The following is a 23,997-nucleotide window of genomic DNA, read 5'->3' as shown; positions in this document are numbered from 1 at the left end:
CATCCACAGGAATTGAAAAAAATGCATTTCAGAGGTCAATTACATAAAAATACTCTGCATCGGATGGTATGGAGGTGAGCAATGATGGCACATCAGGCACTATTGGAGCAATTGGTACCACTAAGTTGTTTATGGCCCTAAGGTCCTGTACAAACCTGTAACTGGCATCCGGCTTTTTAACAGGGTTGATAGGAGTGTTTTAAGGAGAGATGATTAATTTTAAAATACCTTTCTTCAAGAAATCCTCCACAATGGGCTCTATACCCTCTTCTTTTTTCTCTGGATATGGGGTAATGTTTATGATACACAGGTAAAGCTCCTGGTTTCAAATTGGCTTTATAGGGCGTACAGGAAATGAACCCTACATCAAGAGGATTCACTGCCCATACTCCCTCCTCACTCAATTTGACATCTTCCTCTTCTGGGTGTGAGAGCAATGTAAAAAGATGAACCTTGTCAGATTTTACATATAACCCTCCTTTTGCAGTAATTTTCATTGTAATACCTAATTTTCCCAGCAAATCCCTTCCCAAGAGACTCACGGGACAATCAGGAACAATTCTGAAACAATGTTGAAGATCACAATCAGCACCAGTACGGGTGCTTAGTGAAAGTGGGGGTGTTTTAAAAATTTTGGTGAGTATCCCATTTATTCCCATTGAAGGCTCAGCATCCACGATCTCTCCCCTATAAAAATCCTTGCTATTGGTACTACATGTCGCTCCACTATCGGGCAAGAATGGTACCTCATGCCCGTCTACAAGCAATGAAACTATAGGCTGTTCATGAGAAGAATGAGAGACAAGTGGAAATGCCGAGATACTACCTTCCGGGCAGCTTCATTGTGACTGCTGTTGTTTCCAAGAAATGGGATACTTAACACCATGTTGCTGCTGTACTGGGGTTGATGCCTGAGGGGGAGTGGGGGCAGCGGGTGGCCCTGTATTTATACACTCCTGGTCATGCCAGGGGCATTGAGCTTTCCAATGTCCCGGGTCTCCGCAGTTAAAACACCCTGTCTTAGGTTGCCTTTGCTGGAAGTCCCCTCTTTGTGGCTGTCCTCTTCCCCTATATCCACCTCTATAACCCCCTCTGTTCTGTCCCCTTTTCTTGTAAAAGTTTCCCCTTTGATTTCCTGAGAAATTATCCTGGTAATGTGTCGGTACTGGTGTTTGTTTGGGATGTCAAAACATCCCGCTGCATCTTTTTCAGTCAATGTTTTTTGAAAATCAGTCATACTCTTTGTAGCCCAGTCTGAAATCTGCTGTATCACAGTGAGTGCATATTTAGAGGTCAGGTTGCTAAGATAAGTCTGTATTAGAAGACTGTGCATTTCATCTTGAGTGTTAAGTCCGGCATCTTGTGTTCAGACTTCCTGAAATCTTTTCCAAAATTCCAACACTGACTCTGATGATTTTTGTTTGCAAGCTACTGCAGTAGGGAGTGATGACTTATTAATGAAAACCCTTTTCATTTCCTTCTCTAGATCTTCCCACATAAGGTTCCTTCCTTCAACAGTGTTTAATGAATAAGCCTCTGCCTTGGTGGTGGGTGCCTCTAGGACATTTATGGTGGGCACTTTAGTCCAATCCCAAGGGGAGGTAGTTCCCACCAAACTGTCTATAATAATCCTTATATCTTCCTGTGTATAATTTCTACCCTTACAAGCTTTCTTTAAATAAGTTATCACCCCCAAAGCTGATGTGGAAGGTTTGGGGCAATGTTTGATAATACGATTAATATCCTCAATATCAATAGACTTTATTACCAGAACATCACCCACAGTCATGAAAGGAAAATTCTGCAGAACTAACTGCGTAGTTACTTCCTCTTCTTTCTCTGGCTGCTCTCTGTCAGCTGCCTGTTTTAAAACTGCGTGTTTTGTACTCTGACCCTCGGCAGCTTGTTTTAACTTCTGCGTTATACTCCTAGTTTGGGCAGGATCTTCTCTATGGTGTCCACGGGGCATCTTTGGTTTATGTTCCTCCGCAGGTGTCTTTTCAGCCTTGGGTAATTCCTCATCCATATTGGAGGAAGCAGCACCAGTTGGCTGTTGTATTTGTGAAACTATAGGTGGTGGCTGATCTATTGGGACAGCAACCTGTGGTTTTGGTAGGACCACAGGCAGTGCCTGATCCACCACTGCACCCTGCTGTGGAACGGGTGCAGGGAGAGCAGGTGCCTCTGCGGGTGGCACTCTATTCTCAAATGGACGGACTGCTGCAAATGCAGCCAAAAACTCCATATCCTCTTTTGAGAATGAGGGGTATATTTGTTTAGGTGATCCCCTGTTTGACAGCGGTACAGAAGGTGGAGGTGGCGGGGCACAGGAGCATGGCAGGGCGCAAGAGCTAGTGCACATGGAACTAGGGATGGGAAACCTGATTTAAGTCTTTTCTCACAATCATGTAACCCCGGGGCTTCCTTGTCCTTTGGATTTGGACATTTCTTTCTTATTTTCTTATCCACTCTCTAGTAGGGGGCATACAATAACCTTATCCCATTGGGGGTCTCCCGTATAATATGGGAAGGCTTCCCTATCTCCCAAGCAGAGGCCTTTAATCATATCCATGTGAAAAGTATCATTTTCGCCCTGTCCGGGAAACGGGTTACTACTCCTCATGGTTTCAGTCCATCCCGCCAGATTATCTACCCATGGGTTAATATACACATAATCAGTTCCACATATTCTGGCTACGTAACATTTACATGTCTCTCCTGCATCTGGAGGGGGAATCTTCTTCCCTGAAAGCTGACCCATAATAATACAATGGTGGACGCCACCTCACCTCGCAGCGTCTGACAAAATCCACACAATACACGTACAAATTATCTTATTTTGAAGAGGCGCATGCGCGGCGCGATGCGGAACGGACGTGGGTGATCACAGCTCCGTCGGTCCCGGTTATCACGGGCCTAAAACACCAGGGCTACATCGCTCATTCCCAGGCGAAAGTGACACCAACTGCTAGAGGACACAGCGGTCCATGCCTGGAAGAGATTCGGGACATTTTAAACGCTCCAAACACCACTTAACTAACTTTCTGCTGGACGCTGCAGACAGAAAGCACAGGAGAATGTCTCAAGATGGTGCCAGCGCCAGCTCACAGGCGGCCTCAAGGAAATCTGCATCCATCCCATCCAGTCTTTCATCTAACGCTGGGATCAGTGAGTACACATCTCCCCTCTCCAAAGCTGACTTAGATGCTAGTCTGACTACCATTTTTGAAAAGTTAGTGGACAAGATTGAAAGTGAGGTCCATAAATCCACTACAGCCCTGTCACAAGAGATTGCTAGCATTGGCACTCGTACCGACATACTAGAAACAAAACATGATGAACTGTCGCTTGCCCATAATGATCTAAGGAAAGATTATGAAACATTAGCAGACAGCTTTGCATTTATGCAAGCCCAGGTTGAAGATCTTGATAACCGAAATAGGCGCCATAACATCAGATTACGCGGCGTTCCAGAGTCGGTCACGGACCTTATGCCTACAGTTTCTAAAATATTTCATAACCTTCTACCAGATAAACCTTTATCAGCTTTTGTTTGTGATAGGATCCACAGGGCATTGCGCCCCAAACCCACCCCAGACAAGCCACCCAGAGATATTGTCATGTGCATGAAAGACTTCCTGATCAAAGAGGACATCATACGTGCTGCAAGAAACACTCCTGACATCTCTCTTGATGGTAAAAAGCTGCAGATATACCCAGATATCTCCCCTGCTACACTGGATAGAAGACGCAGGATGAAGGACGTCACTAGCATCTTACAAGCAGCAAGAATAAAATATAGATGGGGCTTTCCATTCAAGCTCACTATCCCATACAATGGATCCACATACACAGTCTACAATATAATTGAAGGCAAAGAATTGCTTGTAAAGTTGGGCCTTCTAGACCCAGAACCACCCAACAGATTCCCATCATCTCCTAGACCTTCCCCAATCTGGTCCACTCCTTCCTCCAGACGAATCGCAAACAACCAAAGAAGATGGCGTCAACCATTTCAAGAGGACCCCTCCTGACCACATACAACACATTTTCAATCTTCTGTTGTATAGGAATTTCTTTCACCCCGTAAGGTAGACAGAGGGAAGTGACTTATTTTTTCTTTATTTCTTTTTTCCATTTTGAAAATGGATCTTCATGCTCACACAACATGGTCCAATTGACTGCCATCAAGTTTGTTCTTATCCAATTGGCATCTTAAATTGTTTTTCCTCTAGAATCGGAATCCCAAGACCCTTCCTCCTCCCTCAGGAAAATTTTTTATCTAGTTTTTTCTTTTTCCCCCCGGACATAGTCGAGAAATCCCCAGCAACATATATCCCCCTCCGATTTTGAGATAAAAGAATGAAGAAGAAAAAGGAAGAAAAGAGAGGGACTTTCTATGATTTTAAAAAAGGAGGGGGAAGGAGGGGGGGAAAAAAAGGGAAGAGGGGGAAGGAAAGTAGAAAGGAAAAAAAAAGGAAAAAAAATTTTTTTTTTTTTTTTTTCTCTTCATTTTATTTGTCTAAACTTTCACTTTAAACCTCCTCCCTCGTTTAGAGCTATAAGTTTATTAATTTCTCTCATACATATCTTCGCGACAGGATGTGACAATATCGCCTCCCATCTGGTACCTTACCCCTTCCCCCCCTCCCCCTCCCTTCCCCTTCCCCTCCCCCCCTTCCTCCCCCTCTTCCCCCCCCCATTCTTTGCATCCTTCATCTCCCCCCCTGGTTACATTGTATGGTTTTGTATTTAAAACTTTAAATGATCTCAATAATAAGGCCTGTGACATCCGCCGCCGCTGGATTGTCCCCCACCCTGCTTGTGTTATCAGTAGCGGCACCACTGATTTTTGTTGTCGCGCCTGGTGGCACCCGCAGGAATAGGACTGTATTGTCCTCTTGAAGTTAATTCATTTATTAGTGACAGGATGTTTCTTGTCCCTTTGTTACTATTTTATACTTTGTTTTTTCACAACTTTATTGCCCTTAAGGCAAAAAACATTATTTTGTTAAAAAATGGAAGTTTTCATTACATCTTTCGACCACAAAGATCTGAATGTTGGTATAATTGCTCTTATTTTGGCACATTACCCTCATGGTATGTTCTACTATACATAGTATTCCTCGTAGACACACATTGCTTTTCTCCCTTCTACTCCAGGAAAAGCAATATTACGTTTACCAAACACACACCAAAAATATTTTTATATATAGCATATTTCATGCTTAAGATGGATTCTCTTCATAAGCTGATTACCCCACTCACATATAATGGTGCTTAGAGTAATATCACATAACGTCCAGGGCTTTAACTCACCTCACAAACGTAAAAAAGCCTTCCAACATTATAAAAGATTGGGAGTAGATATTATCCTTATGCAGGAAACCCACTTTCATCCAATAACCATCCCAATTATTTTGACAAGACATACAATCAATTTTATTACACCACCTTCCACAATAAAACTAGAGGTGTAGCCATATTTATACGCAACACCATTATCCTTGACATACAAAACATATATAAAGATGTCGATAGTAGATATATTATCATCAAAGGTTTTGTTGATAATAAAGCAATAACATTAGCTTCAGTTTATGCTCCAAACGAATCTCAATCTACCTTTTTCACAAATTTCTTTGATAAGCTTGACCAATACAACTCACCTCATATAATTCTAGGTGGCGATTTTAACCTAACTGCGCACCCATCCCTAGACAGAAGTAAAACCTCCCCCTCCTCTAAAGCATTCTCCAAATCTATAAACCGTTATTTAAATAATTTTCAACTTATAGACTCATGGAGATCCCATAATGTAGGGCTTAGGGCCTATACACACTATTCTTACCCCCACGATGTCTATGCTAGACTGGATTATATCTTTTGTACCCCAATATTATTGGCTAATTCTTCCAACGCCCTAATCCATCCCTGCCCCTGGTCTGACCATGACATTACCTACTTTGAAACATCACACATAGGTCTCTCTCCTTCCCCCTACAATTGGCGACTAAACGATTCTATTCTAACTGACCCTTTAATAACACAAACTATCTCTTCACATATTGAAAACTATTTCACTGAAAACACTATTGATGATATCTCCCCCACAACCCTCTGGACAGCTCACAAAGCAGTTCTAAGAGGCCATTTAATCAGCATAGCAGCCAAAAGAAATAGAGAAAAACCCACAAACATAAAAAATCTTACCAAAGATTTAAACCTTCTCTATAACAAGTTACAACAAAACTCCACCCAAGAAATCACAAAACAAATTCATGATAAACGCAAAGCTCTAGATCAAATATTATCAGCAAACACAGAAAAATCCTTGAGATTCTCAAAAGCTAAATTCTTACTACACAGTAACTCCCCCTCTGCCATGTTTGCCAAGAAACTCAACCATGATCATAAACCCCCTCATACATATAAGCTTAGAGATCACTCTGGAAACATGATCACTCATCCGCAAGGTGTGCTGGAAATCTTTTCCTCTTTCTACAAAGACCTACTTTGTAGCCCACAACCATCTCTTGATCAACATTCTAAATCATGGCTAGACAACATTCAACTACCTACTCTTAATGCTCTTCAAATAGAATCCCTTAATGCACCATGTAGAGAAGCAGAAATAAGCAAAATTATTAAATCTCTTAAAACATCTACTGCCCCTGGCCCAGATGGTTTCTCATCTTCATACTATAAAAAATATTCCTCCCTCCTATCCCCATATCTATCCAAACTCTTTAACCATATTCTCAATGGTAATCATTTTCCAGATGAAATGCTTCTTGCAAACCTTTCCCTTATCCCCAAACCACTTAAAGACCACTCTCTACCCCAAAACTACCGACCTATATCAGTCCTTAATAATGATCTAAAAATTTTTGGTAGATTGCTTTCAGACAGACTAGCAGCAGTCATTACTAATTTAATACATATAGACCAAACCGGTTTTATCCCCGGCCGACAGATAGTTGATAATACTAGACTAGTCACTAATATTATCCAAGATGCCAACCTAACCTCCCACAAAGTATGCCTTCTCAGTCTAGATATTCATAAGGCGTTTGACAGCGTTAGCTGGTCATATCTAAATTATCTATTACCCAAATATGGAATTTCAGAAAAATTCTTACAAGGTTTCAACGCACTATACCACAACCCTCAAACTAGAATTAGACTCCCAGGACACAACTCTGATTTTTTCCCCCTCAGTAGAGGCACCAGACAGGGCTGTCCCCTTTCACCTCTATTGTTTGCTTTGGCAATTGAACCCTTAGCTCACAAGATTAGGAATAGTATCGATATAAAAGGTTACACTAAGGGTGATAGAGAATTCAAACTCAGCCTATATGCAGATGATGCTCTTCTATTCCTCACAGACCCCCTCACTTCTTTTCCATCCCTCCTAAAAGAACTTAAATCTTTCCAATCCATCTCAGGCCTCAAAATCAATTCCAATAAATGTTCTGCTTTACCAATTAATTACTCCCAAAATCTCCAATCCCTATTATTAAAAAATTTCCCATTTGATTGGTGTTCCAACTCATTCAAATACCTAGGTGTCACAATCTCCTCATCTTACAACCTGCTGTATAAATCTAATTATATCTCATTGTTCTCACACATCACATCCCTCCTAAAATCATGGTCTTCCTTTCATATTTCCTTCCTTGGTAGAATATGTGCTATCAAGATGACGATTCTTCCTAAACTCCTGTACTATTTTCGTGCCCTGCCTATCAATGTTCCCAAATCTAAACTGACTTCTCTTCAAAGAGAAATCAATAAATTCATATGGGCAGATAAAAAACCAAGATGCAGTTATGCTTTAATGCATAGACCACATACTACGGGTGGCTTGGGCCTTCCAAATTTATGGCTTTATTACCTAGCCACAAGACTTACACAACTTACCCAATGGTTCACTCCCTCGATAAACACCCCATGGAAGTTGTTTGAATCCATCTCAATCCTCCCACTCCATTTACAGGGAATTCTATGGTCCAACTCTATCTCATATAGCAGACTTATGAAACAAAACATTATAATAGCTCAATTTTATCAGTTATGGACTAAATATAAAGACACTTTTAAACTCTCCTCAGAAACACCACCTTTAGCCTCCTTTTTAGGTGATCCTAGATTCATATGTGCCTATAATAACAGACAATCTTACTCTACCTGGACTGACAAAAATTTAATTACACTGAGATCTCTTCAGCAAAAATGGGAATTTATCTCATTCCCCGATCTTCAAGCCACACACAATCTACCTGCTGATGAACTCCCAAGATACCAGCAAATCAAATCCTTCTATGCTAAATATTTTGCACTAAAAACACACCCCTCATACACAACCTTTGAACACATATGTATTTTATCCTCTAGAGATAGAGACCTTATATCCAGGTTGTATAGTTATATTAATTGTGTTGGAGTATCAGATAAGTCCACTCAGATGCTCAAATGGGAGGAGGATATGGATGTCTCGATTGATGTTGAGGATTGGCACTCCATGTCAATAAATCTACGCAAATGTAATAGAGCTATCACTTTTAGAGAAACTCCAATTAAGATTTTTTCTAGATGGTACCTTACCCCTTCAAAACTTCACACTTTCTACCCATCCGTCTCCCCCAATTGTTTTAGGGGATGCTCGGATTCTGGTACCCTCTTACACATTTTTTGGAGCTGCAGCCATATAAACAGTATATGGCACAAAGCATCTGATTTAATAGAACACTCCTTGAGACAAAAAATCTCCCTTTCCCCTCAGATATGCTTGCTGTATGCTAATGTACCGGGCATACCTACCCCCTGTATGAGACTGTTCCACTCCCTATGCAGTTCCATACACTGGATGACCGCCTATAATTGGAAATCCAACAATTTGTCCTGGCAACAAGTAATAAATAGAATGGAACTCCTCAGACTATCTGAGTGGATTTATCACACCCTTAATGATACTATCCATATTCACCAAAAGAAATGGGCCTATTGGAACCCAACCTAACTGTCTTTAACATAATATTATTATCTTCTCTCACTACCCTATGTGAATGCTATGTCATGTCTTACCTTTTTTTTCTTTTCCTTTTTTATATATATCAACATTCGTTCATTGTATATGACCTCATCTGTTATACGATGTTAAATAACCTCCTTCATTGTATACAACCAATCCCATTAATGCAATATTTTGATGTCATTTTATAACTAACGTCTGTTCATCTAAACTTCCAAATAAAACTTTTGTAAACAAAAAAAAAAAAAAAATTATCTTATTTTATATCTTATTTTATCTTCTAAGCAATAGAAAAGTTAAGCAAAGAGGTTGGGTTTTTCTGGCACACTCTATCAGATATCTTTATCAAACTTCTTACAGTACTGTACTTTATTACTTTGGGCTTCTCAGAACCCCTTGGAACTATCTCAGAGTTCCTTACACTGCCATCACCCGAACGGACTTCTACCGAGGTTCATACATTTACATAAATGTTTTTAACATTACACCTTCTGTTAATTCCATGTAGGGAAATGTTTTTTTAAACTAAATGTCATGGTAAGAGAAATAATAATAATTAAATCAGACTCACCGGACTTAGATAATGATGACCATCCCACTTCTGACACCAACTAATGGGGTGTAGGGATGTTTTAGGAGCAAATGAACCCTCGTATGATATCCTGCCTAGAGTGTTCCTTCAAACCCAATCAGGCCTGGAGACCACTTTGATAAGAAGTTATGACACGCAGTCAATACATGCAGTTCTCAAAATGGTCTGCCGGTTTATTTCCGTGTTTCCCCTTATATAATGAGAATGACATCTAAACAAAAGTCCAACCCTTTCATTAATATATGGTAAAGATACAGACATACAGGATGTTTTAAAACAAGCAAAAATAGAATATTAATAACTCATATAGAAACTAACAACAGGAAAAGGCTAACAGGAAAGGACTTACACGTCATTTAAAAGAAGTCAGGCCATTAACAAGAAATTGAAACTTAACTTTCCATAGATGTCACATATACATATTATTCTAAAATGGATACACATTTTTACAGTGGTGTATAGCTAAAATGATAGACAGCAAGTTAAAATATGCCTTCATTAGGTTTGATTGTTGGACGACTTAGCATCTGATTTTTGTCAAAAGAACGTGTGCAGGATTTTGTCTAGCATACTAACTATCCGCAAATTGTCGTTTGACAAACACAAACATAGTGACGTACTATGAGTGTATAAGGAAGAAGTTCATTTCTCAAGCGCCACCCTTTGGGCCCCTTCTGCTAATTTCATGTTAGTAGAAGTTTGGTGAGCGTTGATTCGTGATTTTCAGATCCTACAAAACAAATGCCTTTTAAAATACGTTTGACATAACTACATGCAAAGCAGCTTCATTATTATCCCCTTAAAGAAGATGAGAATTTTGACACTTCATCAATCGCCGCATCACAAATGTTAATTCTAGTTTACGAACAGTAGTTTACAAGACCGAACTCTTCTGGCTTGTTGATTAAATTCCGAACATGTGTGTTTGTACTTTCGACTTTTGTGTGATGATTTCTGTACTGACCATTCGAAAATCAGATGTTGAGTTCACATCCGACAAAAAAATTATAGCCTGCACATCCAGCTTTTGACTGATGAAAAAGTCAATCCAACAATCCAAAAATCCACAGACAGCTCATCTTCAGACTTTTCCCTTCTGATTTTCATACCATGTGTACAAGTCCTAACAGTCCCAATGCTTAGCCATATTACTTAGGCTCACTTTACCCTGATTGTGCTTATTCGAAGTGATAAGGCTGGTTAGGGAGGGGGATATTTATACCATAAGGCACAATGTAATACAATCAAAAGCAGTGACCGCAAGTGATTGACAATGGAACAGGGCATAACCTGTGTATCAAAGCATGGTAAAATAATAGCACATAGAATAAGGGAAAACAAGTACGGTAATAACTAAACCAGCCAGACTGGTACATCTATAGATATATATATATATCCATATAGATATATATATATAGATATATATATCTATAGCTATATATATAGATATATATAGCTATAGATATATATACAGTGCCTTGCAAAAGTATTCACCCCCTTGGCATTTTTCGTGTTTTGTTGCCTCGCAACCTGGAATTAACATGGATTGTTTGAGGATATGCATCATTTAATTTACAGAATATTCCCACGACTTTGAAGATTTTTTTTTTTTATTGTGAAGCAAACAACAAATAGGACAAAATACAGAAAAAGTCAATGTGCATAACTATTCACCCCCCTAAAGTCAATACTTTGTAGAGCCACCTTTTGCGGCTATCACAGCTCCAAGTCACTTTGGATAAGTCTCTATGAGCTTGCTACATATTACCACTGGGATTTTGTCCATTCCTCCTTGCAAAACTGCTCCAGCTCCTTCAAGTTGGATGATTTGCGCTTGTTAACAGCAATCTTTAAGTCTGACCACAGATTTTCTATTGGATTGGGGTCTGGGCTTTGACTTAGCCATTCCAACACATTTACATGTTTCCCCTTAAACCACCAAGTGTTGCTTTAGCAGTGTGTTTGGGGTCATTGTCCTGCTGGAAGATGAACCTCTGTCCTAGCCTCAAATCACACACAGAGTGGTACAGGTTTTGCTCAAGAATATCCCTGTATTTAGCACCATCCATCTTTCCCTCAACTCTCACTAGTTTCCCAGTCCCAATGTCCTCCTTGCCCGATCAATGAGTTTTGGTGTGTGGTCGTCTCTTGGCAGGTTTGCTGTTGTGTCATGTTCTTTCCATTTGGTTATGATAGATTTGATGGTGCTCCTAGGGATCATCAAATATTTGGATATTTTTTTATAACCTAACCCTGACTTGTACTTCTCAACAACATTGTCCCTTACTTGTTTGGAGAGTTCCTTGGTCTTCATGGCAGTGTTTGGTTAGTGGTGCCTCTTGCTTAGGTGTTGCAGCCTCTGGGGCCTTTCAGAAAGGTGTGTATATGTAATGACAGATCATGTGACACAGGTGAACATCATTTCACTAATTATTTGACTTCTGAAGGTAATTGGTTGCACCAGAGCTTTTTATGGGCTTCATAACAAAGGGGGTGAATACATACGCACACGCCAATTATCAGTTTTTTTATTTCTGAAAAATAGTTTTATATATATATTTTTCAAATTTTACTTCACCAATTTAGACTACTGTGTTCTAATCCATCACATATAATTCAGATTAAAAAAAATTGAACTAACGGCTGTAATGTAACAAAATAGGTAAAAAGCCAAGGGGGGTGAATACTTTTGCAAGGCACTGTAGGTAAGCCTATAATAAGGCTTACCTATATGTACTGAAAATATCTCCTAAACGTGCACCGTTTTGGAAATATTTGCCTTGTAGTGCTCAGATTATGTCATCGGTGCATGCGCAGTGAAGAAATGGCCCTCCATGCCGTTTCTTCCCCAGCGTGTGCCGTGACTGGTGGCTTCCATGCGCATGCCTTCAGCCCTGGAAGGAAGAGGGACGAAGATGGATTCTTCTACCAGCAGGGACATCGCAGGCTTTGTTTGCAGGTAAGTGCCTTTGCAGGGGAATAAAGAGGAAGTAAAACCCATTAGGGTTTTCTTCTTCTTAACCCTGGAGCTCCGGAGCCAACATTGGAGGCTATTTCAACACAGAGGATACACTAAGGGATATCGCATTGGGATTGGTCCTCATTAACCATTTCCGGCTCCCCGCACGTCATATGACGTCGTCGGGTTTGAGCGGTGATATCTAAATGATGGGTGCAGCTACAGACATCATTCACATATCTTCTTTTTCAGCCAGCAATTCCCTAAATCATAAGAATGATCATAGCAGCTGTTCAGCAGCTTGGTCATTCTTACGGGCGGTGAGAGGGGACATCCCCTCTCCCGCCGCCCTCCGGTGCTTCTACCGACTCACCCCTGCCATCGGTGAGTCGAAGAAAGGGAACCGCTGGGGCTGGATGTTGACGATAGAGATTTCTGTTGGACCAGATGGTCCCCAGAGTCTCTATGATTGTCCAGAGGCTGGGTGCGATGTTATGTCATCATGCCTGGCCTCTGCATTAGAAAAAATGGTGCTGCGTCGGCTGGGAAGCCAAGATAGTTTTTTATTTTTTTTATTTCAGTCCTCCCAGCCTAGAGGTGAGATGTAGGGACTTATTGACCTCACATCTCACCATAAAGAGGATCTGTCATGCTTATTCCTATTACAAGGAATATTTACATTCCTTGTATTAGGAATAAGAATGATAAAAAAAATGTGTCAAACTAGAAAAATAAAAGTAAAATTAACAATAAAAAGAAAAAAAAAGTTTAAGTGCCCTGGTCCCTATTTGCTTGCACGCAGAAACGCATATGTAAGTCACGCCCACATATGTAAACGGTGTTCAAATCACACAATTTCTAATTCTAGCCCTAGACCTCCTCAGTAACTCAAAACATGTAACCAGTAAAAATTTTAACGTGTCGCCTAAGGGGATTTTTAACCACTTGCTTACTGGGCACTTAAAATCCCCTCCTGCCCAGACCAATTTTCAGCTTTCAGCGCTCTCACACTTTGAATGACAATTACTCAGTCATGTAATACTGTACCAAAATGAATTTTTTGTCCTTTTTTTCATACAAATAGAGCTTTCTTTTGGTGGTATTTGATCACCTCTGAGTTTTTTATTTTTTGCGCTATAAATGAAAAAAGACCGAAAATTTTGAAAAAAAGCGCATTTTTCTTAGTATCTGTGATAAAATTTTGCAAATGATTAATTTTTCTTCATAATTTTTGGCCACAATGTATACTGCTACATATCTTTGGTAAAAATAACCCAAATTAATGGATATTATTTGGTCTTTGTGAAAGTTAGAGAGTCTACAAGCTATGGTGCAAATCATAAAAAATTGATCACACCTGATGTACTGACGGCCTAACTGATTTCTTGCGACCCGAACAAATCAGGAAAATACAAATACCCCCCAAATGACCCCTTTTTTGAAAGAAGACATTCCAAGGTATTTAGTAAGATGCATGGTGAGGTTTTTGATGTTGTCAATTTTTCCCACAATTCTTTGCAAAATAAAGATTTTTTTTTTCCCCACAAAATTGTCATTGTAATAGGTTATTTCTCTCACATGGCATGTGTATACCACAAATAACGCCCTAAAATACATTCTGCTACTCCTCCTGAGTATTACGATACCACGTGTGTGGGACATTTTTACAGCCTAGCCACATAGAGAGGCCCAACATGCAGGGAGCATCATCAGGTGTTCTATGAGCATAAAATACACATCTAACTTGTTGACTACCTATTACACTTTTGAAGGCCCTGGAGCACCAGGACAATGACACGTGACACTGATGACAGATGGCACTGATACGTGGCACTGATGACACTGGCGTGGCACTGATGACAGATGGCACTGATATGTGGCACTGATGACACTGACATGGCACTGATGACAGATGGCACTAATATGTGGCACTGATGACACTGATGACAGATGGCACTAATATGTGGCACTGATGACATTTGGCACTAATACGTGGCACTGAGAGATGGCACTAATACGTGGCACTGATGACACGTGACACTGATGACAGATGGCACTAATATGTGGCACTAATGACACGTGGCACTGATGACAGATGGCACTGATGACAGATGGCACTAATACGTGGCACTGATGACATGTGGCACTGATGACAGATGGCACTAATACGTGGCACTGATGACAGATGGCACTAATACCTGGCACTGATGACAGATGCACTAATACGCGGCACTGATGACACGTGACACTGATGACCCTTGACACTGATGACAGATGCCACTGATATGTGGCACTGATGACACGTGACACTGACAGGTGGCACTGATGACAGATGGCACTAATATGTGGCACTGATGACAGATGGCACTGGGGACGGATGGCACTAGGGAAGGATGGCACTGGGGAGGGATGGCACATTGGGCGGATGGCACTGGGGACGGATGGCACATTAGACGGATGGCACTGGGGACGGATGGCAGTTGGGACAGATGACAGTGGGGAGGGATGGCACTGGGGACAGATGACAGTGGGGAGGGATGACAGTAGGGACAGATGACACTGACTTGACTTTTTTTCAGTTTTTTTTTTTTCTGACTCACCGCTGCAGCGGTTCGCTCTCCTTCCTCACATGCTGTCTCTGTGTGAGGAGGGAGAGCAGCGATGAGAGATGATCTCATATGTTTACATATGAGATCATCTCTCATTGGAAGCTCCGATCATGCTCTAAACGGCCGCTGTGATTGGCCGTTTATGGCGATCTGTGACCAAGTTGGTCTGGCGTCAAATGTAAACAGCAATTGCACCATGCATGTGAGGTATCACCGCGAAGGTCAGATCAAGGGCAGTAATTTTAGCAGTAGACCTCCTCTGTAAATCTAAAGTTTTTAAAGGCTTTTAAAAATGTATGTAGTTTGTCGCCACTGTACGTTTGTGCGTAATTTTAAAGCATGTCATGTTTGGTATCCATGTACTCGGCTTAGGATCCTCTTTTTTATTTCATCAAACATTTGGGCAATATAGTGTGTTTTAGTGCATTAGAATTAAAGAAAGTGTATTTTTTTCCCCAAAAAATGCGTTTGAAAATCGTTGCGCAAATACTGTGTGAAAAAAATGAAACACCCACCATTTTAATCTGTAGGGCCTTTGCTTTAAAAAAAATATATAATGTTTGGGGGTTCAAAGTAATTTTCTTGCAAAACAAAAAAAATTTTCATGTAAACAAATAGGGGGTCATTTACTATAGCGCTACGGCGCTAATTCGTGCAAATTGCCGCGAATTAGCGCTAATTCGCATCAATTTAGCGCGAATTCGCACTAATAGGTATTCACTATAGCACTGGTGAGAAAATACTCCCAAAGTCAAAATTACTATAGCTCCCTGAAACTAAATAGCGCCCAAACCCTTATAATTGCCTAAATGGTACTGAAATATGCGGTTTATTATTTAAAGATTATCTGTTTTTAAACTGTGTGAAAAAGTGATTTCTACACTGAAATATCTTTAAAAGTCTGAAAAGTGAAAAATTCCCCGTTTTGGACAACTAGGTGCCAACACAACTGAGCATGCTCAGACCTGAAAATAACTCTCATTTTAACTCAAGTGTCTTTTTTACCTGGAGGTATAGTAGATACCAAAACGAGAGCTAATTAGAGAGCATTTTTTGGGAGTTAAAATCTGCTCTAATTTAGTCCAAATGAAGTTTCAGTCATTGATTCTAATGGAACAATTCTAACTTTCACAAAAAACCTTTTTAATGTTGAGATGAAATGTATCTTTCTGTGAAATAAATTTTCCTTTGCAACATTGTTGCTTCTACTTAAAATATTTTGATTTTAAGAATGCTACAATGTGGAATGTTTGGATGTTTTGGTAAAATATATTTTTCTCTGTCACTTTCACTTGTTACTCTCCATCTCACAACAATCTTTACCCCAAACTCACACAGGAGTCTTTATAATCCACAAACAATACCACTGCTGATGGAAATTTAAAATGAATCACAATTTTTTGTGCTTTTTATTATTTCCAAATATTCATAATTTGAGCCCAAAAAATGTGATATGTGTACCAACATCAGAAATCAAAATGTAATTCCCAAAAATTTAAGGGTAATATTCTACTCTCACCCACAAAAAAACACCAAATATCACAGAATAAATCAAGAAGAATAACTCTTGAGTAATGTAATTCCATCACCTGTATGTCCATAGAAATGCAGTATTTATGTGTAGTTATGTGTAGTTATGTGCAGGAGGGTCTCACATGTGGCAGCTTTGTGGCTTAGAGGTTAGAACTTCTGCTTAGTATCACTGAGGGTCTGGGTTCAAATCCCAATCATGTTACTTCATGTGAAGAAGTTGTCTCATCTCCCAGGTCATATAATTATGTCTAAATGTAGTAGTTATGTGTAGGAGAGTCTCACATGTGGCAGCTTTGTGGCTTAGAGGTTAGAACTTCTGCTTAGTATCACTGAGGGTCTGGGTTCAAATCCCAATCATGTTACTTCATGTGAAGAAGTTGTCTCATCTCCCAGGTCATATAATTATGTCTAAATGTAGTAGTTATATGTAGGAGGGTTCCACCACCGTTGTAACTCTTTTCCAGATACACTATATAGCCAAAAGTATTGGGACGCCTGCCTTTACACACACATGAACTTTAATGGCAGCCCAGTCTTAGGCTCCATTCACACTAGTGCGTTTTTTGATGCATTTTGCATTTTGCAGAAAAGCACGGGAATTTTTTAACATGGGTTCCTATGGAACATGTTCACATCAATGCCTTTTTGTTTCTCTGCATTTTTGGAAAGGGTCAGGGACTTTTTTTCATGCAAAATGCAGCGATTTGCATGTAATAGAATTCAATGGACAAGCATCAAAAACGCAAGTGCACCGTGTTTGCAGCGTTTTTGCAGCATTTTTGATGCGTTTTTGCCGTTTTTTTTTTTTTTTTTTTAATTTTTTTAACATTTTTTTTTAGACTGTAAAAAAAAACTGTAAAAAAAAAAATGCAAAACGCAAATTGCGGCAAAAACGCCGCAAAAACGCTGCTCAAAAACGTGGCAAGCATGAAAAAAAAACCTCCAAAAACGCCCAAAAGCAACATGCATAGGTGTGAATCGAGCCTTAGTCCGTAGGGTTAAAATTTGATTTGTCCCACCCTTTGCAGCTAGAACAGCTTCTGGGAAGGCTGTCCACAAGGTTTAGTGTGCCTATGGGAATGTTTCATCATTCTTCCAGAAAGTGCATTTGTGAGGCCAGGCACTGATGTTGGATGAGAAGGCCTGGCTCGCAGTCTCTACTCTAATTCAGCCAAAGGGTGTTCTATCGGGTTGAGGCCAGGACTCTGTGCAGGCCAGTCAAGTTTCTCCACCCCAAACTTGCTCAGCCATGTCTTTATGGACCTTGCTTTGTGCACTGGTGTGCAGTCATGTTGGAACAGGAAGGGGCTTTCCCCAAACTGCCCCCACAAAGTTGGGAGCATGAAATTGTCCAAAATGTCTTGGTATGTGACGCCTTAAGAGTTCCCTTATCTGAAACTAAGAGGCCAAGCCCAACCCCTGAAAAACAACCCCGCACCATAATCCCCCTCCACCAAATCATTTGGACCAGTGCACAAAGCAAAGTCCATAAAGACATGGATGAGTGATTTTGGGGTGGAGGAACTTGACTGGCCTGCACAGAGTCCTGACCTCAACACAACAGAACACCTTGGGGATAAATTAGAGAGGAGACTGTAGGTCAGGCCTTCTCGTCCAACATCAGTGCCTGACCTCACAAATGCACTTGGAAGAATGGTCAAACATTCCCATAGACACACTCCTAAACATTGTGGACAAGAAGAGTTGAAGCTGTTATAGCTGCAAAGGGTGGGCCAAATGAGATTTGAACCCAATACTAATACTGGGATGCCATTACAGTCCATGTGTGTTTAAAGGCAGGCATCCCAATACTTGCGCCAATATACTGTATATTGCTTGTGATACTGAGCATGGCTATGGACTTAGGACTGGTTCACACCACAGAGATGTAGAGATCATGCTCGGGGCTGCCCTTTGACTTAGTGGGTAGCAGTTCTGTCTAGCAGCACCTGGGATGTTGGTTCAATTCCCCAACTTGCTAATGCTTGTGCTGAAGTTTATATGTTCTCCCTGTATGGGTTTCTCACCACAATCTAAAGACATGCTGGCAACTTATTTGTCTCCTGTCGAAATAGGTTCTAATGTAAGAACGTTAATTTTGGACTTTATATTGGAAGCTCATTGCAGCCAGGGACTGATGTTAATGTTTATTAGCACTAATCATACCCAGGGACTTGGACATTTCAAATTTTAGGGTTTACACTGCACAGGTACATATGCTTAGAAAACTGTTGCTTTGTTTATGTGGATGCAAATGGACTTTGATCTTTGGCCTGTAGTTGGAGATTTGATGCACATAGCCAAGGGCTAACACAGTTGTAAATATTATTATGTGTTCCTGCCCATCAGGTGCAATCACTTTAGACATACATGAAGAGATAGATTGAAAGATACTGGTGGGCGTGTACTTCTATTGGGTGTGTCAGTGTGCTAACAATACAACCTCTCTTATATAAAGGCCTGCAGTAGGGGGGTTCGTTTGGCCTGAGAAGGTCAGGTTTTTTGTTGTGATGGAGTAGGAATGATATTGGGAGATTTCATGAAATTCTTGTGCATTTTTTCAATCAAAAGTGGGTTTATGTGGCCATGCTGTCAATGTTGTGTGTGTATTGTTCCTGTCTGATCATGCAAACATCGTTTGGAAGCATCTGCTGACCTACTCTTTTTGATCTTGTTTAATCGTGTACACCGAAATGCAGCTTCCAGCAGAACATGGTCACCAATGTATGTATGTGTGGATTGTGGGCTGGTGGTGGGTGTTTTGAATAAGTCTTTTGCAATATTATGTTGGAATGCTTTGTAAGAATGACTGTTAAGTATGTTTCTATAATCTTGCAGATAATAATGTGATGTGTTGCCCGTTATACACAGAAATTAAAGCTGTGTCCACTCTAAGGTTTCGTCTAATTTTAGATTGTAAGCTCCTATGAGCAGGGCCCTTAAAATTCCGTTGCTAAATGTAGCACCATATATCCTGTCCAAATTTTTTTGAAGCTAGTAAATGTAAATTTATTTTTTGCTGGTAAAATAAAAGGTGTGTGTGTGTGTGTGTGTGTGTGTGTGTGTGTGTGTGTGTGTGTGTGTGTGTGTGTGGTTTTTTTCTTCTACTTTTCTTTTTCTTTAGTTTTTGTGGGTGGTAGTTTTGGGAAAGTGCAATATCTCTTTTATATTTTATTTCAATATGTATTTGTGCACCAAAAAAATAATCTCTTTGCCCTGGTTCACATGCTACTTTGAAATTGTGCTACTTCACTTGAAGTAGCGTGATTTCAGGTGGCTTCTTATACAAATGTCTATTGAAGTCGCACCTGAAATCAGCAAAAGTAGTGCAGGAACTACTTTAGCAAATTGATGCGGTGCCACAAAAAATGTTGCATCGATTGGAACAGTGCCATTGCCAATAGTCATGCCATTTGATCTCTCAAATCGCATGACCAATCGCTCCAATGTAAACCTAGGCTTCTGCACAACTGCAAGTTATATATAAAGATTTCACCTTTATCATTAACAGCTGTGGAGAATTGCAGGTAATGAATTCAGCTGGTGGATAGGCAGTGTTTGAATGTGTCAGCTCTGGTTTACATTGGTGTGATTTGACATGTCAAATCTGCGGCAATTGCACTGTTCTAATTGGTGCGATTTGTATTGATATTGGTGCAGACACCTGCACTGATGTCTCTGATGTTGCCCCCACAGTCGGAACTGACATGCAGGAATGAAATTGTGGGAGTTCAGCTGAACGCTTTCCTCCCGCTGTCAGTGTGAACCAGGGCTCAAACCGGGCCTTTTGCCTTTGTAATTCACCTGCTGCTAACCCAGGGACACCATTTCTTATCAAACTCCCTTAAGTTTACCTTCAAATATATGTAGAAATACAGATTTGCATATCTGAAAATAAAAAAATACTAATCATGGTTGAGATCAAATATTCGCAGCTGCAATCAAAAGCGTGGTTTCACCTTCTGACCTGGAAATTAGTCATTGTATGCACCCAGAAGTTCCTGTGCTGATCAGGATCTCCATCTAGGTGGACATGGCGAGGTCTCTTTAGCAGAGAGGAGGTGCTGCTCATTGGCCGGGTAAGTGTAGGATATGTACTTGTACTTAATCAATGCGGGGTGGATGTCATAGTTAGATTTGGTGTGGGTGGGGTTCATTGATTTGTTTGGCATCACCACACATTTACGTCCGTCCCATGTGCACACATCACTTCCTGCATTTGTTCTGCTGATGTAAATCACTAAGGACTATGCAAGTATAAATGAGAGCTCCTTTTATTAAAATATATATGACTTGTTTCACAGCTGGGTGAATTTTCCAGCAAATTTGGACCTCTGAGTTGCATGACAAGTTGTACCCCATGATTCTCAATGATAACCATTCATATCTGTGCTACTTTAAGTCGCACCAACTTCAAAGTAGTCCCTGTACTACTTTCATGTGACTTGAGGTATATCGGGTACAATATTACACAGGCATTCCCAGAAGTTGGGGCCAAGTTGCAGCGGCAAAGTGGCAGCAAAATAGTGTGACTTTCAGGTCGCAGCAGTGTGAATAAGATTCAAGGATAACACCTTTGAATTTGGCCCTTTTGTCACTTGTGCATCCTGAAAGTGTAGCAAATTCATCCCTGCACTACCTTGGTTTGACTTTGATGCAATTTGAGGTCCATACACCACAAGATTACACAGACATTGCTTCAAGTCATGACAAAGCTGTGCAATTTTAAGGTCGCACAAGTGCAAATGGGGCCTTATTCAAAGGTGTTATCAATTAATCGCATTAGGTTACTTTCACACTTGGGTGACTTTTCATGGAGCTTTGGACCTCAGAGTCACATGAAAAGTTGTCCCCCTTGATTTCCATGCATATTTATTAGAGCTGCACGATTAATCGTCATTGTGATTTTTTTTCCCCTTTACGATCTTGAAAAAAGCGTTTCACGATTCTTGCTATGCAAAGAAATCTCTCTGCTCTTCTGAAGCCACAGCCGAAAAACCAGGAAGTCTGCCAAGAATTAGAACATTCTTTATCAGTGAACTTGACTAGAAACCTTGTAACAATTTGTCAATTAAATAGAATACTGTGTAAGTGAGGAAAGTTTAACTACTTAAACACTAAACATTTTTCTGACATTTGTTGGTTTCAGGTTAAAATCTTTTTTTTTTTTTTTTGCTAGAAAATTACTTAAAACCCCCCAACATTATATATTTTTTTTAGTAGAGACCCTAGAGAATAAAATGGTGGTTGTTACAATATTTTGTCACACTGTATTTGCGCCTTTCAAATGCAATTTTTTTTGGAAAAAATTACTTTAATGATTAAAAAAAAAAAGTTAGCCCAATTTCTTGTGGGATAATGTGAAAGATTTTATGTCGCGAGAATCGTGATCTTTTTATTCTAAGCAAAAAAATTGTGATTCTCATTTTGGCCAGAACCGTGCAGCTCCAATATCTATGCAACTTCACCCATGTTCACATAGGTCTGAATAGACATGTCAAATTGTAGGCCAAATCGGCGCCTATTGATGGCAATTGAACTGTCCGAATTGGTGCGACGCCACAACGATTCCCAAAAGTAGTTCCTGCACTACTTTTGGCGAATTCAGGGGGCAATTTCTTACCTCCCAACTTTTTGAGATGGGTATAAGGGACACCTATTAGCAAAAGTAGGTAGGCATAGGACACCTTCTTAAAGGAGAACAGTTGGGACCTATGTGATTTCACTAGACATATGTGCAGGAAAGTGTACTGATGTTTCTGAAATCGCTGACAAAATCGGGCTGAGTCACACTTGTGCAACTTTGGACATCAGAGTCATATGACAAGTCATACCCCATGATTTTCAAGGTATACCATTCATATCTGTGCGACTTCAAGTAACACTGACTTCAACGTGGTCCCTGTACTACTTTGGTCTGACTTTGATGCGAGTTGAGGTCCATAGACCTCAAGTTTACACAGGCATTCCCTGGAATTGCGGCAAAATTGCTGATGCAAAATCGTGGGAAAGTTGCGTGACTTTCCCTGCGACTCCTGTGTCCATAGACCTCAAGATTACACAGTCGCATTAAAATCTCGCAACTTTCAGGTCGCACAAGTGTGAAAGGTGCCTAAGTCACTGTGCTGAGTACTATTTTATACTTAGAATATAAAGTAGTCCCACCATCAAACACTAGTAAACATATGTTCTCAATATAATTGTGCTCAAATGGCTGAAAATCACACAGATGGTATCACCTACTGAAAGCTTGCATTGTACTCAGCAGCATATGCTGAAAAGAGGCACATGCCTATTAGCCAATGCCACATCGGCATGAGCATGGTTGTTACTATAATATTAATGCCTGAAATGTAAAACATTATTGTATAGAATCAAACATTAGTAAATGTATTTTCTCTATAGGTAAGTGCTCAGCTCTGTAGCATAGCGGTATACCCTGCTGCCCCCAAAAGTTCAAGCCATGAATTCAAATCCTACTGACAGCATCACCTCCTGGAAGTGTGCATTGTACTCATAATTAGCCAAAGCACATCAGCTTGCTTTATTCCATGTTTTAACTCTTCAAATGCATGCAATGGTATGTACTTATTCAATAATATTATGGTATGGAATTCCAAAATTCAAGGAAAAAAATGTGGTAGGGTCCCCCCAGTACATACCAGGCCCTTCGGTATGGACTTTAAGGGGAACCCCACACCAAAATATAAAATAAATTTGATGTGGGGCCCCCAAAATCCATACCAGACCCTTATCCGAGCATGCAGCCTGGAGGTCAGGATAGGGGGGGACGAGTGAGCACCCTCCCCTTCTGAACCTTACCAGGCCACATGCCCCAAAGCACCTTTTCCCCATGTTGATGGGGACAAGGGCCTCTTCCCGACAACCCTGGTTGGTGGTTGTCGGTTGCAGGCAGGGGGTTTATCAGAATCTGGAAGCCCCCTTTAAAAAGGGGGCTCCCAGATCCTGCCCCCTATGTGAATAGGTATGGGGTACATTTTACCCCTACCCATTCACCAAAAAAAGCAGTGAAATGTAAAAAAATCAATAGCCGGTTTTTGACAAGTCCTTTATTGTAAAATAGCTCCGAGCTGTCTTGAGCCATCTTTTCCAGACGCTGTCTCTCCCTCCTCCATCTTCTCCCCGAGCTGTATTCTCCCAGAGCCGTCTCTCCTGCCGACGCCATCTTCTCCATCTGCTGTGTTCTTCCGCACCGCTGGTTACCAGCTAATAAAAAAAAGCTGCTCTTCTTCCATGGTGGTCTTCCTCC

Source organism: Aquarana catesbeiana, linkage group LG01 (genome assembly GCF_042186555.1).
Source record: "Aquarana catesbeiana isolate 2022-GZ linkage group LG01, ASM4218655v1, whole genome shotgun sequence".
In the NCBI taxonomy this organism is placed as follows: domain Eukaryota; kingdom Metazoa; phylum Chordata; class Amphibia; order Anura; family Ranidae; genus Aquarana; species Aquarana catesbeiana.
The sequence above is the reverse complement of the archived record's forward strand: the minus strand, read 5'-3'. Positions refer to the sequence as shown.